The 13,994-nt window shown below is 39.0% G+C and overlaps 1 protein-coding gene across 16 annotated transcripts in view; it reads right to left on the reverse strand.

The window, feature by feature from the left end:
- The window catches only part of LOC116183231 (uncharacterized), a 274,914-nt gene that overhangs the window by 228,031 nt on the left and 32,889 nt on the right, over positions 1-13,994 (reverse strand). Inside the window, exon 2 of one of the 16 annotated variants that reach the window (XM_085571525.1) lies at positions 1-13,994. This exon is cut by the window's left edge and continues 22,292 nt beyond it; it is cut by the window's right edge and continues 27,543 nt beyond it. The exons of the other annotated variants lie outside the window; for them this stretch is intronic. The gene's annotated coding sequence lies outside the window, so the exon portion shown is untranslated. 16 annotated transcript variants of the gene reach the window in all.

Consider the following 13,994-nt stretch of genomic DNA (forward strand, 5'->3'; position numbering starts at 1 on the left):
AGTGACACTAAGGTGTGGGACTTCTGGGAAGAAAGGAAGGTTGGTTTGTGGGTTTGGGGTTTTTTGGGGTTTTTTTGTTTGTTTTTAATTCTGAAAGTTTTCTTGGTCAGGACACTGACAAACCTGACCTCTAAAAAATAGCTTCTATTGCCAACACTAATATTTATGGACACAGACCTGGTTGAGTTCCCTACTTAAAAATGCAGAATATTTCCACACAAGAATGCAGGTAATTTGGAAGCTTCCCTATGTCTCACTATGTTCCAAGTCTATGAAACATTATGTTTGCTGGATTCGGAATCTCTTTGTCCCATAGGACAAGTTCCAAGGTAACAGGGCTTCATGACTTCATCACTGACCTGTTTTATCTGAGAGGCAAACTTCCAGCCTTTCTATCAGTAAGGTGAATTCACAACCAGTTTAGTCACTTCCTTCAGTGCATGTATTTCTCCTGTAAGCATATTTTTAGGTAAAGGGTCTTGATAGGTCTTGATAGCATTTTTTAACCATACACTAGTCACTTAACTGCCTATTTCCAACTCCTTTGCAGAAAGCATCCCAGAAAAGCAGCTGGGGTTTTCTCATGCCACTGGAGTAGCTCCTTCAATAGAGAAACAATAGCTTTAAGTTAGAGAGGAAGAAAAGGAAACCAAAAGCCAAATTACAGCATGCTGCAACCTGCCACCATGGTCTCATCAGAATAGCATTAACAATTCCAAAGTTGTTTTTTTTTCTTTCCAAGCCTGTCCTGCACAGATGGCAAATAGCATGCAAACTTTGTCTTACTTTTCTCACAGAGGCAGCATCCTACAAGCAGCACACCTGAGCATGCTTTCTTCACCATTCACTTTCAGAACACCTGAAGATGTTAATTTCATTTTTATCATGAGGTGCTGTGTGTATATTTATATATTATGGGGTTGTTACTCTCCAGTCTCTTTCATACTGCCTCTCTGTGCATTTATGCTTGAAGATAGCAATTCATAGAAAAAAAAAATGCACTGGAAGGCTACCTGTTAGACCCAACCAAGAGCATTAGTGATGAAAATGCATTTGAAGTTTAAGCTGACTTCAGGGACCTAAAAAAAAAAAAAAATCCCAACACAGAAAGCATGTTTCTGCATGTCTTTGTAGTCTACAGTTGCCATTCTGATACTGTGTCATGTTAGAAACACAGATAGCTACAAAACTAGGTATGCTGTGCTGGCAAAGTGCCCTGTGAGCACAGTGCCCAGGTTTCATCAGAGTGTTATCTGTCATCCTCTGGAAGGTAATAAAAGTTTAGAGATGCTTAGTAGCATCTTCCCTGACTTGCATGAAAAGATGCCAAGCAAATACTGATGATAAAAGGTATACTCTTGCAGAAGTTAAATCATAGCAGCAAGTTAAAATAAGTTTCTAATTACCTGAGCCTATTGCAACTTTTGTTGTTTGGTAAGTCATGGAGAAATCATCACTTAAACCAGTAGATATTTTAATAGCAACTTCAGAGTTCAAAATTCCCTTAAGATGTAGCTGATTTAATTTTAAAGAAAGCTACAGAATACATTTCCCCAAAGTCTGCAGGGCATTTAGAGTCACAGGTGTATACAAGTACTTGGAACAGACACTTATGGACAGTAGTGTCATGCATCAAACCTAATACAGGTGCAGTACAAAAGGTATAAACCACGTTATTGTGTGAGGATTAACCCGATAGCTTTGATATTAATAGGAGTGTAACCCTCCTGGAAAACAATGGGTTTGATGAAAGGAGCCTTCATCAGAGCTCTTCAATAACATATTGGTCATCTGACAAATGTTCTTCAGAACAGTTTCATCCAAATCTACTTCAGCAAAGGAATGGATGGTTGAAATCAAAATTAAAAAAAAAAATTAAAAAGAGCTTTTGTCTGCCCTCTTCAGATTGTCAACACTCACACAACATTATTTCCAATTATAGTAGAGGAAAACATTGCAGAAGAACATCTCTCTGCTGAAGCATATTGCAGGTCACCATAGTTTCAGACCAGCCTGCACTGAACCAGCCTGCCAAGAACCCCACAAGACACTTTTGCTTTGTCACATGGATAAGGTTCAAAGCCAGGAAGCAAGAGAGTTCACTTCTGACTGAGCTGGGAGGCATATGAATGTGAGCTGCTGACAGCAGCAGAGAGTAAGAATTTCACCTCGTGGGTGAGAATTCAGGACTGTTGTCTTTATTTTCTTCCCACCCCCACCCCCTCCCCTACAGTAGCCAAACACCCACCCTCCTCTGTAGGAATATTGGTTGTCCTTCCAAATTCTAAATTCAGTGCAGACAATCAAAAGAAAGACATGTCATATAGTCTGTAAGGGTCAAAAATTTCCCCACCTCTGAAATAAAATTTTCCAACTGTGTCAGATAGCAAAGGATTCTTTATTTTCATTGGCCACACAAGTACTTTTGCACATCTGAATTTGTCTAATGTCAGCTGTTAGCTACTTGCTTGTTATGCTGCACACCATTATTCCATAATCCATTTAATCTGTCATTGCTCAGTGTTGCTGATTAAAGACACCAATCCTGTATTTCTCCTCCATATTTTGGCCATTCATTCCTACTATGTCCAATGCATCAGTATTAACCAAATAGCCAAGTAAGCTGAAAGCCAAATAATTGTTTGGTTTATGCAGGTTAGGAAACTCATCTGGCAACAAACAACCTCAGTTTCACCCAGGAAGCACAAAAACCAGAACTGGCAGAAGGGAGAGGCAAAAATAAGCAAATAGATGACAGTGGGAATTCCCTTTTCAGCAGACACATTGAATTATGCCAGATAAAACAGATCAAGAAACTACAGTACTAACCTGTGAAATTAATCAGTGTAACACCTCAGTTTGGGAAGGATGTAGAGAATCCTCTGTTAATAAAACACTAAATCAGGACTTGGTGCCCTAAACCATGTGCTTAGGTTCCTCAAAAGCCGCTGAGAAAACACGTGGGTAAAATACTCCAGTTTGTTACAATGCAGTGATAGCATTCCAATTATCTCTTCTACCTTTTAACCTATGCAATTTATGTGAGAACAGTACTACCCTTTCTCAAATATACTGGCATATTAGAAATTTATCAACCCCCTAACAAATTATTTACATTTCTTAAGAAAGAATTTGCACCTCTTATACATTAGTTTAATCCCTGCTATGAATACCTTAAGAAGAGTTACTTGCATTCTGCATTAATTGGCAGACAATGTCTTCCTTCCTCAGTAAGGTGGGAATGGGGGAGGTGGTGGGGGGGGGCAGGAGGGAAAAAAGAGAGTATCTACAATTATGACATTTCTCTTTTATTTCCCAGTGCATACAAAATCCTAACTAAAGCCACAACTCCATTTTATCCCAACTTTAGCATGGGATAAGCTTTTGATTAAGTCAAAAGACTCTCAATACATGATGTATGGGGTCTGCATAAATATAGATAAGGCTTTCACATTTCTGCACCCACTTTGATAGTAGAAGTAGGTGTGAGAGCTGCTTTATTTAAAAAACACAGCTCTTCAGTCAAAAATGGTACTTAAATGTCTTCAGAATCCAATCGGTTTTTATATGGCACTTCACACTTCTTTCTGTACTGAGTTTTAGCAAGATTCTTAAATATATTATAATGAAAAGCTGATTAAAATGACATGATTTACTGACATCTTGCCACTGAGGAGGGGAAAAAAGGGAATAAAAAAAAAAATCAAGGCTAAAGAAGAATGTTCTACAGGTTTTCACTGCCTCCTGCTGGCCTCAAGGCCAATATTTTCACAGGCATATGGTGCCAGGGTACTTGCCATTCTTTCACTTGGGTTGCCACCAAGACAGATTCTCACAATCAAGCCCAGAGAGAAAGGGTCACGCAGTGGGCTTCCAGCTGCCAGGCTCAGCACTGAGCAATAAGCACCAAGCAGTGCTCTTGATCTCACCTCCCAAGCACATGGCTGGGTGATCAAACAACCCTTTGATCCAGCTGCTTTTGGAACATCAAGTTTGAAAGCAGGGTAAAGGCTGAGGAGCTACTCTCACTGCTCCAGACCCATTATATAGTGGGGTTTCAGAACTGCTTTGCTCTGATGCAGCCTCACAGTCTGACACCCCTTGGCAGCCATGGTTCCTCTCTCAATACAGGGTTTCAAGTGCCACCAAGGCATTGGCACAGTGGTGACATAACCAGCAGCTTGTTCTGGGCTTGTCCAGTTAGCCCAAGTACAGCAGGGTATTGATGCTAACAAAGCACAAATTGTCTCTGCTCAAGTTAGCTCAGAAATCGCTCAACTCTGTGCACTATCCTGTGGTAACATATAGCAAAAATTCAGGCAAAGAAAGTTTTTATCACTCTCTCTTATACACATGCCCTTCAACATGTATCCCATAGGCACTGTTGCTGTACAAGAAGGTTCAGGTTCCTAAATTCCAAAGGATTCACAGCCAGTGTTTAGCACACATCATCACAAAATGTTGGCTCTTAATGCTTCGTTTCAGAGGTCTTGAATGTTAAATTCTGCTATAAATTATCTCCTCTGGCAAACTTCAAGCATCAATAGACTCCTCAAAAGCATCTGGTTGAGTTGTGGGTAGAACATAAATTTTTATGCAAACCACAAAGGCCTATAGGAAAAGGAGAATTGAAAATAAATAAATAAAACCCAACTAACAAAATGCTTAAAATAATTGGCTTTGCCACCTGCACATAAATCCTATGGAATTCAGCAGGAATACCCAGTACTTCTTCACAAAACATATTCAGGATTGCAGTTCCAGTTTGAAAGTTCTTCTTTATGCCAAGGCCATTTGAAACCTGTGTTTGAGTTATTCAGCTCATTTATTTTTAAACCATACAATTAGTTTGATGCCCAAGACACCCCTAAAAACCCTTAAGGAACCTGACTGCAAGAAGATATCTCCTGGTCTATTACACATCCTAAGAAACATGTGGGGTGCCTCATGAGGAAATCTGAAAAAATAGTTTCTTCCTCACTATGCATCTTCCCACTTGAACTCAGCCCTCCACACATCAATTTTCCCTTTCACACTTCCAAACACCTTTCAGCTTCTCCAAGAAATACCAAGTTTCATCTTTGAATTTCTGAAAAGTCATTAAGATCAGGGCAGACATGGCAGTTCCTTTCTTGATTCTGTGATGTAAAATACAGAACCTTGAGGATTTTAATATTTCTAAGAAAAAGTGAAACTTCTGCCTTCCACAGCCACAGAGTTGTACCACTCCACATAATGGTCAACCAGGACTTTTCTGAACAGTATCACAGCCATAAAACCATTGGATCATTTATCTTACTTTCTTTTCCAGATTCTGCTTCCTTAAGTGGTAATACCACCAAGTACTACCCTATTTCTAGTTTGGGTGTCATGATTTTTGTCTGTGGGGTTTTTCAAAATGAAGGATCAAGGCCTAGAGGAAAGACAAGAGTTTTGTTAAAACAGTTGTTGGTGTAAGTACAATTTGCAGTACATAGACTTCATTCTATGACCACTCATGAATTAGAATGAAATATGACAAAAAACCATTACATTCTCACCTGAGGCCATTAGGATATAAATATTTTATATGTAAGGATATGTGCATGATTGAATGTGTAAGCCTGTATATTACACAATTAGGTCTAGGGGTCTAAATCTTCTTCAGTTAGGAAAGTGTAACACATCATTTAATGTATTTCCCTAACACCCCAGTGATTGATTACTCCAAAGCATTAATACAACACATTGCTTTGGACCAGGACAACAGACTGAAGATACACAAAACAAACACACCAAAACCTACTTAAGTCCTGCAGTGGTCACACACTATTATGTAAACCCAGAAAAAGGAGCTTCAAAAGCTGCTCTTGGCAAAAGCAACTTTGTTGCCTGCATTCATAGGGCTTCCCATAATTTGTTGATGTTTGATTATTAAGAATTTTATTTCTAAGCTCCAATATACTAAATACATCATTTGTTTTCAAACCACAGAGATTAGTTAAATTCTGCTCTACTTATGCTCCCTCTATCCTCCCTGAAAAAAATCAATGCAGTCCTTTCAATTTATTTTTTTTTATAATTTTTGATCAATCATAAGCTAATGTTACTATTTACAAAAGATCAAACAGATTTCAACGTTATGTTTGAAACTATAGCAAGTACTTGCTTTTTCCAAGAGCATCCCAGCAAACAAGGCTTATGAGGTATATTCCTGCTAGTTATAAGTGTACAGGGGCTTCTTCTAAATATTAACACCTCACTTTTTCTTGAACATTTAGGGGGAAAAAATCTTTAAGTATTAGGCAAAATGCAGAAACTTCACCTCAAAAGATAATTCAATCAGGCTTGCTATGATGCGATCTATTTGCAGTATCTCTGTAACTATGCAGCTGCAAGCAGATGAGCCCTTACCAACACAAAGGCAAAGATTGGGAAACTAAAAATGGAAGTCTGCTCTGAAATAAAGGGTTATATATACAGGATTTTTTTTTTATATCTCCATTCCAAGTTTTATCCAAAAGAGAAAGATCAGTTCCTTATTTCTTATATATCACAATCCTGCAGGAACAATAACCCCTGTGGCATGTGGGTATATTCTCCAAGCACAAAGAGGAAATGGTCCAGAGAATTTCATTCATCTCAGTATCTTTAGCTGTCCAAAGTCAGCATCTAATCTAAACTAGACATCTAGGCTGCCTCAACAGAGAGAGAAGCATCTCCAGACAGTGATTCATCTCACCAGAAAACTATTTCAGCTGGGGTGGGGGGAACAACCTGCAGAGGTACCTGGAGAGCATGATCACTCTTCTCTGACCATAAAGGGGCCGTCCTGATGAGCATCCCCAGATACTTAAGGAGCATCACAAAATCACCACATGTCCATATGGCTCTATGTCACACCACAAGGTGCTTACATCTGAGCAAGATTAAAACTAGGTAGCTGAGGGGCTGACATCACCCCCCTCACAACAAAGCACCACACATGGGCACTATAAAGCCATCCTAAGAGCTCACAGACCACATGGTATTCTAGCTGTAGGAGGATTGTTGCTTCTTTGTTAGATAGGACTGTCTGTCTAGATCACAATCATCACTGCAATTTCTGACACAGAGGTTACAAAACCTTATTCACAGAGGCTTGTAAAGCAGCAGAGTTCTCTGGTTGCTCAGTTATTTAACTTTCTATCTGCAGAAGAGCATGAACATCATGGATTGCTATTGGGTAATAAACAAGCCTCTGACCAGTTTTTAGAGCCATTAAGACTTACAGTGGCCAGCACAGCTCTCTCCATCATCCTCCAGTCACTTTCTGAAAAGAAACCTCCTGTTTAAGGTGCACTTTTCTGACAGGCTCCTTTTCCACACCACATTCAGTAACCTGTGGCCTGAACTGATAGTTTTTCCTCCAGTCAACTCATTCCATGTAAAGATCAGGATTTTTATTTCCTATCACAAAGGGCAATCAAGGAAGGAATTCGACATTCTGATCCATTTAGCAAAAGATACATTATCCCCAAATATTTCCTTCCCATCCTGAAGCCTTATTACTGAAACTGCTGCTATGATCTGCAATTAGCAAATGCCTGTATCTGCTGAGGAATTGCTTACACAAATTGTCCCAAACACAGGCAGCAAACAGAAGGAGTGCTCTTAAGGACATTTAAATAAAAACACAATCATTGGGTAAACTTGTCCTCTCAGAAGAAAAGCAATGAAAGATAAACCACGGGTCATAATTCAAAATTGGTATAGCTCAATAGCACCTGGAAGGCACCTGCCAAACTGAAGCCCTCATTTTCACTTACAGAAGAATGCAGATTTCACAGTGTGGAATCAGAACAATGCAAAACACCATTTGACAGTTGCTTGACAGTCCAGCCTCTTGAATGCCAGGAATCTCCACTGTCTAGGAGGAATTGATGCAACAAGAATTCTGACATAGCCCAAAGAGGATGAGATGGGGTTTCAGATGCATCTGAAGTAAAGAATGGGACTTTCAGCAGGTTGCAATGTGGCTATTGCTAAAAATTTTGCCTTTCAGCAATATGCAGGTGATATGTTCCACAAGTACAGTTCTCAAATTAAATAAAAATACAGAAAAAGAAAAAAAAACAAATTTTTCAAACATTTCGATCATGTTTCCAAGGGGTCCCTGAAGACCAAAGGCAGAAGTCAAATGCACCATTTGAACAGTAAGTCTGGTACAGGCTTCAAAGCTCAGAAAGCCAGAAGTTGCCCAACTGGAAGTTAAATTTGATTTATTCAGCAGCATTGGACTGGGAGGGGCACAGCAGCTTCTCAGTATTTCACAATGGAAACTCTTCTTTATTCATTCTGCCTAATTATATACTGACACTGGAAAATTACATTATGAGGGCAGTAACTTCTCTAAATAATTGTCACTCAAAGACATTCTGTAATGCTTTGTGATGTTTCCCAAAGCAGGCTATCCGAAGACTGGAGACAGTTTTACACCAGAACAATTGGTTCATATATGATTGTGGCATTTTGTTTTCTACAGCTTCACGTTATAAAAGCATCTGCAACACCTGTTGGCCTAAGACATCTCATGTGTGTTTCATTTATCTATTGGATCAGCCACTGGAAACCTGTGCCCAACACTAAAACTGAGATTATGAAAGCTGGCCAGACTTAAGAGCATTTGTCTTTGGCCTGATTGGAGTTAAGAGAATGTTTGTCAAAGAAACCAGACCAAAGTTGCATTTTAGCTCTCAAGAGCTTGGATTTTATCTTGCAGTTTAACCATTGAACGGAACTAACACAGTCAGGAGGCTGCTTGGAACACTGGGGACTGGCCTCCAAGAGCTGGCCACACGATGTCCATGATTCCAGTCAAACAGGAGAAAAGCAGGAGGTTGGGTGGGTTCATCTGAGAAAACGCAGGTTTGAGGAATGGACACAGCTAGCCACTGAGGTCTCAAAGACTATTAGTAATACAGCAATTGAATGAATTAACAAAGATGTTTCAAGCTTTATATGCTCAAAAAACTCTGACCTACTCAAATTTTCAAGGTTATCCGTCACTGGATATTCTGATGTCTATTCTGAATGGAGGAATGAGTACAGAGGAAAGACCTGAAATATCACCTGTATTTTTGAATACTCAGATTTTTCAAGATCATATAAGATTTTTCAAGATCATATGATATTTTCTTAGTATTAGAAAGCTTCAGGCAAGAATTTAAAGGGTAGGAGAGTCAGCATCCTCAGTCTTTCCAATCAACAAGAGACTTTCCACAGAATTACATTTAATAAGCCTTAGGATGCCTAGTTCTCATTAGCCACTCATTTTAATGTTTCTGTGGTAGCATGCAGTAGGTTTTCTGACATGCACTATTATAGATAGCAACTACTCTGTCAGGGCTGCCTTGAAACATGTTTTCAAAAGAAAGGAGAAGTAAAAATCATGCAGTTACTCTTGCTTGTAATACTACCCTTCTGAGATGCTGCTATTCCAGATTTGAAAGTGAAAAATGAGTGCATCTGAAAGGTATTCTGGCAAAACAAAAGCTCAGCCATTTAAAAGCAAATAAAGACACAGTTACCTGCTTTTACTAGCGCTCATTATTCAGATTTAGCCTCCTTCAAAAATACCATCTAGATGAACACTGCTAGCCTCACTCACAGAAACAAGAGGATATATTTGTGTCTATACATACATAAAGCTTGTGTATAGGCATACACATACACTCTTCTAGTAAGCCTCAACTTCTTTTAGAGTAAGTTTCCCAGACCCTAATTATGACCTCAAATATTTTTTTTTAACAGTGCATATAATGTTCTTGCCCAAGTTTATATTCTTATCTTTCCCTCATGAAATTATCCTTTAAATAAAACCTTTTTATCCCATGCTTCACACCCCAACTTTCCTTGTTCCCTGTGACACACAACGATGCTTCAACAATATTCTGGGCATTGTGTGATAATGTATTGGCACAGGCCCTTGAAATAATAAACAGAGCAGAGTAAGCATACTTTCTGTTTACTTGCATGGGAAGATTAGCTCAGTCCTAGATCTTCTGGCTGTGGTGACTAATTGTGGTTTGCTCATCTGTGCAGATTTGCTAAGAAAGTTCCTAGTAGGCACTATACATTGGAACTGCTTAACACCAAACATGAACTGAGATTATCCCAGTGTGCTGTTTGATCTCATATGATCCCACACAGACTAAACTCCTAGTGACTTCAAATGAAAGTTTACCTCAATTGCACATTTCTGGCCAGCACTTCTTCTCAAGCACAATTGTAAAACATGGTAAAAGTGAAGCTGCAAAAGACATAAAGATTAAGCCAATTCTATGAACCTTTATTTGGTTCACTGTTTTTTTTTTTTTGCAGATGATGAAAGTGGTTCCACACATATGAGACAGAAAGAATAATCAAACCTGCAGACTAAAATATTTTACATACCCACATCTTTTTGGAGATAACTTACTGATACTCATTTCAGCCATTGCTCTCTTTGTGTAATATTCCCTGGTTTAATTACTGAGAATAGAAAACTTCTGATTACCCTGCATTAGAGGAATCACAGCAAAATGCAGCTGCTTTATGGTCAGTTTTCCATTTCTATCATCTCTCTGAGCATCTGTGCACAATGTTAGTGATTATGAGTTGCACCATTCATTCCCCAGCAGGAGAAACAGTGCCAGAAATTCTGCTGTGTGTTTTGCTTGGCAAAAAATAGAAATCCCTCTGGAAAAAGTAAAGTGAATGAAAGCAGGAAAAAAAAGCAGGTACCCGAGTCTGTTGCATTTTTCTTTTGGTTTTGTTCAGAACAAGTTTCCAAGTGCAAGCAGGTGAAAACAAGTCCTGCGTGGTTCCAGCATTATGACAGAACAATAGGAAGATTTAAGTGTGGCCATACTCTGTGATATGGCCTGACTCTCACAAGCTGACAGACATTTCTGGTTAATTTTACTCTTTTCTCCAGTCTTCAAAATAATTGAACATTGGAGTAGAAATCAAAGAACATATGTTTTTCCATCAGACTTACAGTTTTGAAAAGATCTGAGGATTCATTTTGAATTTATGTCAGAGAACTTCAAACAAAGAAATATTTTTAGACCATAGTGCCTAGCAATGAAACTACCTAGCGACGGATAATGGAAAAAATCTTTTTTTTTAAGTCAGAGTAGGGCAGTTATCATGTAACAGTTTCTTATACTACCTTTTATAATAATTGGAAAGATATTTCTGTAAAAACAGCATAGATTTTTTTTCCCCCCTGTTTTAGTGGATTTTAAGAAGATTTTGGGGAAAGAAAATTTTCAGAGACTGATCATTTATGAATTTACAAGTACCCTCTAATGCCTCCCTAAAGCCAATGACCCTTCTTCAATTTAAAGATACAATAAGATCCCTATAGTGATAGGTGAACCATACAGCAACAGACCCAGATTAAATTTCCATATAAAAGAATTTTCAAGAGAAGTTAAAACTCCCTGTGTATAGCACTCTTATATACCTCACCCATGAACATTCTCCTTCCAGCCAGCAGCAATTTTAGATTTCCTTGTACCGTATTATCTTTTTTAAAAATTCTGGTATGCTTGTTTTTAGGTTCCCTTTCAAAAATATGGCAGCAACAGGACAGCAGGTTTCAAACCTGCACACCCTGACATTCTATAAGTCTGCCCTCATAGGATCAGTGCAGGGAAAAAAAATGGAACTGTTAAAAATCCTGCTCAAAGGAATTTATCTCTGGTGCCATAGAAGGACAGTAAAGTCACCAGGGAGTGCCAGGTCAGCATGGCCAGGCAGCAAACCCCATGGGTATCGTGGTGCATAGCGAACCATGGTGCCCTGATTTGTACCTGGATTTAAAGGAGCAGTCGCACAGGTTCAGAACAGGGCAACTGAAATGACAGCATAAAGACACAATTGACTTCTGGCCTCCCCACAGGAAAAGATTGGCCAGCCTTAAGGATAAGAGGACTCAGTGTTTAGTCTTTTTAATTAGCTGGTTTTCCTCAGTACCCTTTTAATTATTTTTACATGGTACTCGCTAGGGAGGCTGCATGGAATTCATTTTTCTTTAGGGAAGAGACATCTTGGGGCCCCTGGCAGCATCATTCTACTCTGCTTTCTCTGAGACTGGTGTCTTTACCAGTAGAATCAGCAGGACCATGGGAGTTAATAAGCAGCTGGCCAGATGGTGCCTGTCCAAAGGTGTTGGCTTTGTAGACAACTGGAACTTCTCTTTGGGAATAAAATCAGTGATACAGGAGAGCCAGCCTGCATTTCAATCAAGTACAAGCAGGCAGACTATTAGTGGAGATAATTACCTTGCCTTTTTTTCCCCTCCTCCTTCCCCCTCCCTTTCCCGAAACCAGTAGATACAGACCTGGGGAGTGAGAAACAAAGGATTCCCTGGGTTAAAAAGAACATTCTTCCAAACACTATAAGCAGAATGCAAAGTGTTATTTATTCAGATGCAGAATTCAACAATTACACCCCCACTGCTGAGTTAATACCTATGAAATAATGAAATGGCATGCAACAATAAAAGCTTTTGATACCAATAACTTAAAAACAAGTTAAAAACATATTCTATTTGTTTTTGTTAATCAGGCCACTCTTATGGTTTTGTGACTATTATCACAAGGTATTTCAAGTGCTAATGATGCAGCCCTGACCATGCCACCAGCTATGCTACTACTGTCTTAACTAACATCATGTTCACATTCCAATAAGGAAAATGTTTCAGTGCAGCTCAGGCCTGAAGGGAGAATCTACCTACACATTCAAACACACAAAGTCACTGAGTTTAATTGCACATCAGAAAAATATCTACACGCTTACAAAATAACTTTTCTGCCAGAGTATTAAGTAAATAGCATGAGATTGTTGATTTTTTTTTTTCTCCTCAGAGAAATATGAGGGCTAAGGCAGAAAATAGGAGTTTGAGCTTGTTTTCCTTTTTTACCACACACACAGCACTACCATGCATTAGTCACTTCTTCTGTAGCCCCCACTCTACCTCTCTGAAAGGCAGAAAACAGGTTATCTTAGTGTAGTGCATTTGGGATACAGATCCTAATGATCCACAGAAATTTGAGTTACCAAGAAACTCAACACTCAAAATAAGGACTTGCATGAATTCTTTACTCCTTCCTTGAAACAAGGTGGAACTAATTTGCTGTTCCAGAAAGTTCCCTCTGCCTGCAAATACATGCTCTTTAAGAAAGCTTCTTCTTTAGACAACACTAGGATCTATTCCAGCTATCCCACTGACACCACTCCACAAAAGGTGTGTGAATTTGGAGCGATGACAGGCAAGTTCCTTCAGAGCTGCAGCCACCAAATCCTACAGTGCATAAGCTCCTTCTTTCCATCCCATAGTACAGCCACTTAAGCTTGCTATATTTGTGCTGTTGTTAAGAAAATAGATCAATGCAATAGTCAGAACGTATGCACCTCTCTAGTAGTGGGAGGCAATTAACTGCTCTTTGCTACCTGAAAGAGTTTCTGGAGTTGGAAGCTTCTGGGAAAGAGCATGTTCTCTGAAAACAGACTGTTCTGACAGTATTGAGGCCAGCAGAGAAATGCAACTCATTCCAAATTCACATTGTTTCCTGCTCCATCGTGTATTTAAGTTCCCACATGCAGAGCCTGACTGCAGTACATGCCCCTTTCTAGGAAGAAAAAATATGAAGAAAAAAATAAAAGGCTCTCTCCTCAAGTATCTTGGTGAATATATCCATTGCACAGAAATCCAGATTATTCATAAATCCTAATTCAAAAGGATTATTTTTCTTTGCACATTACTAGGCCAGTATGAATAGCCTTTTCAGAATCCTCACTGACAAGTGCAAACTGAAAGCTGCTTTGTAGTCTCCATGTTTCTCATGCAAGATTCATACTAGGTAAACAATCAAATTATCAACATTGCATTGTGTCCAAAACTGCCACCAGCTAGAATAGACTTAGAGAATGTTCCTACACTGAATGCAGAAAATATTTTCTGCAATGTCAAGCAAATCCTCCAT

The sequence above is a fragment of the Lonchura striata genome, chromosome 2, assembly GCF_050655825.1.
Source record: "Lonchura striata isolate lonStrDom1 chromosome 2, ASM5065582v1, whole genome shotgun sequence".
Taxonomy (NCBI): Eukaryota; Metazoa; Chordata; class Aves; order Passeriformes; family Estrildidae; genus Lonchura; species Lonchura striata.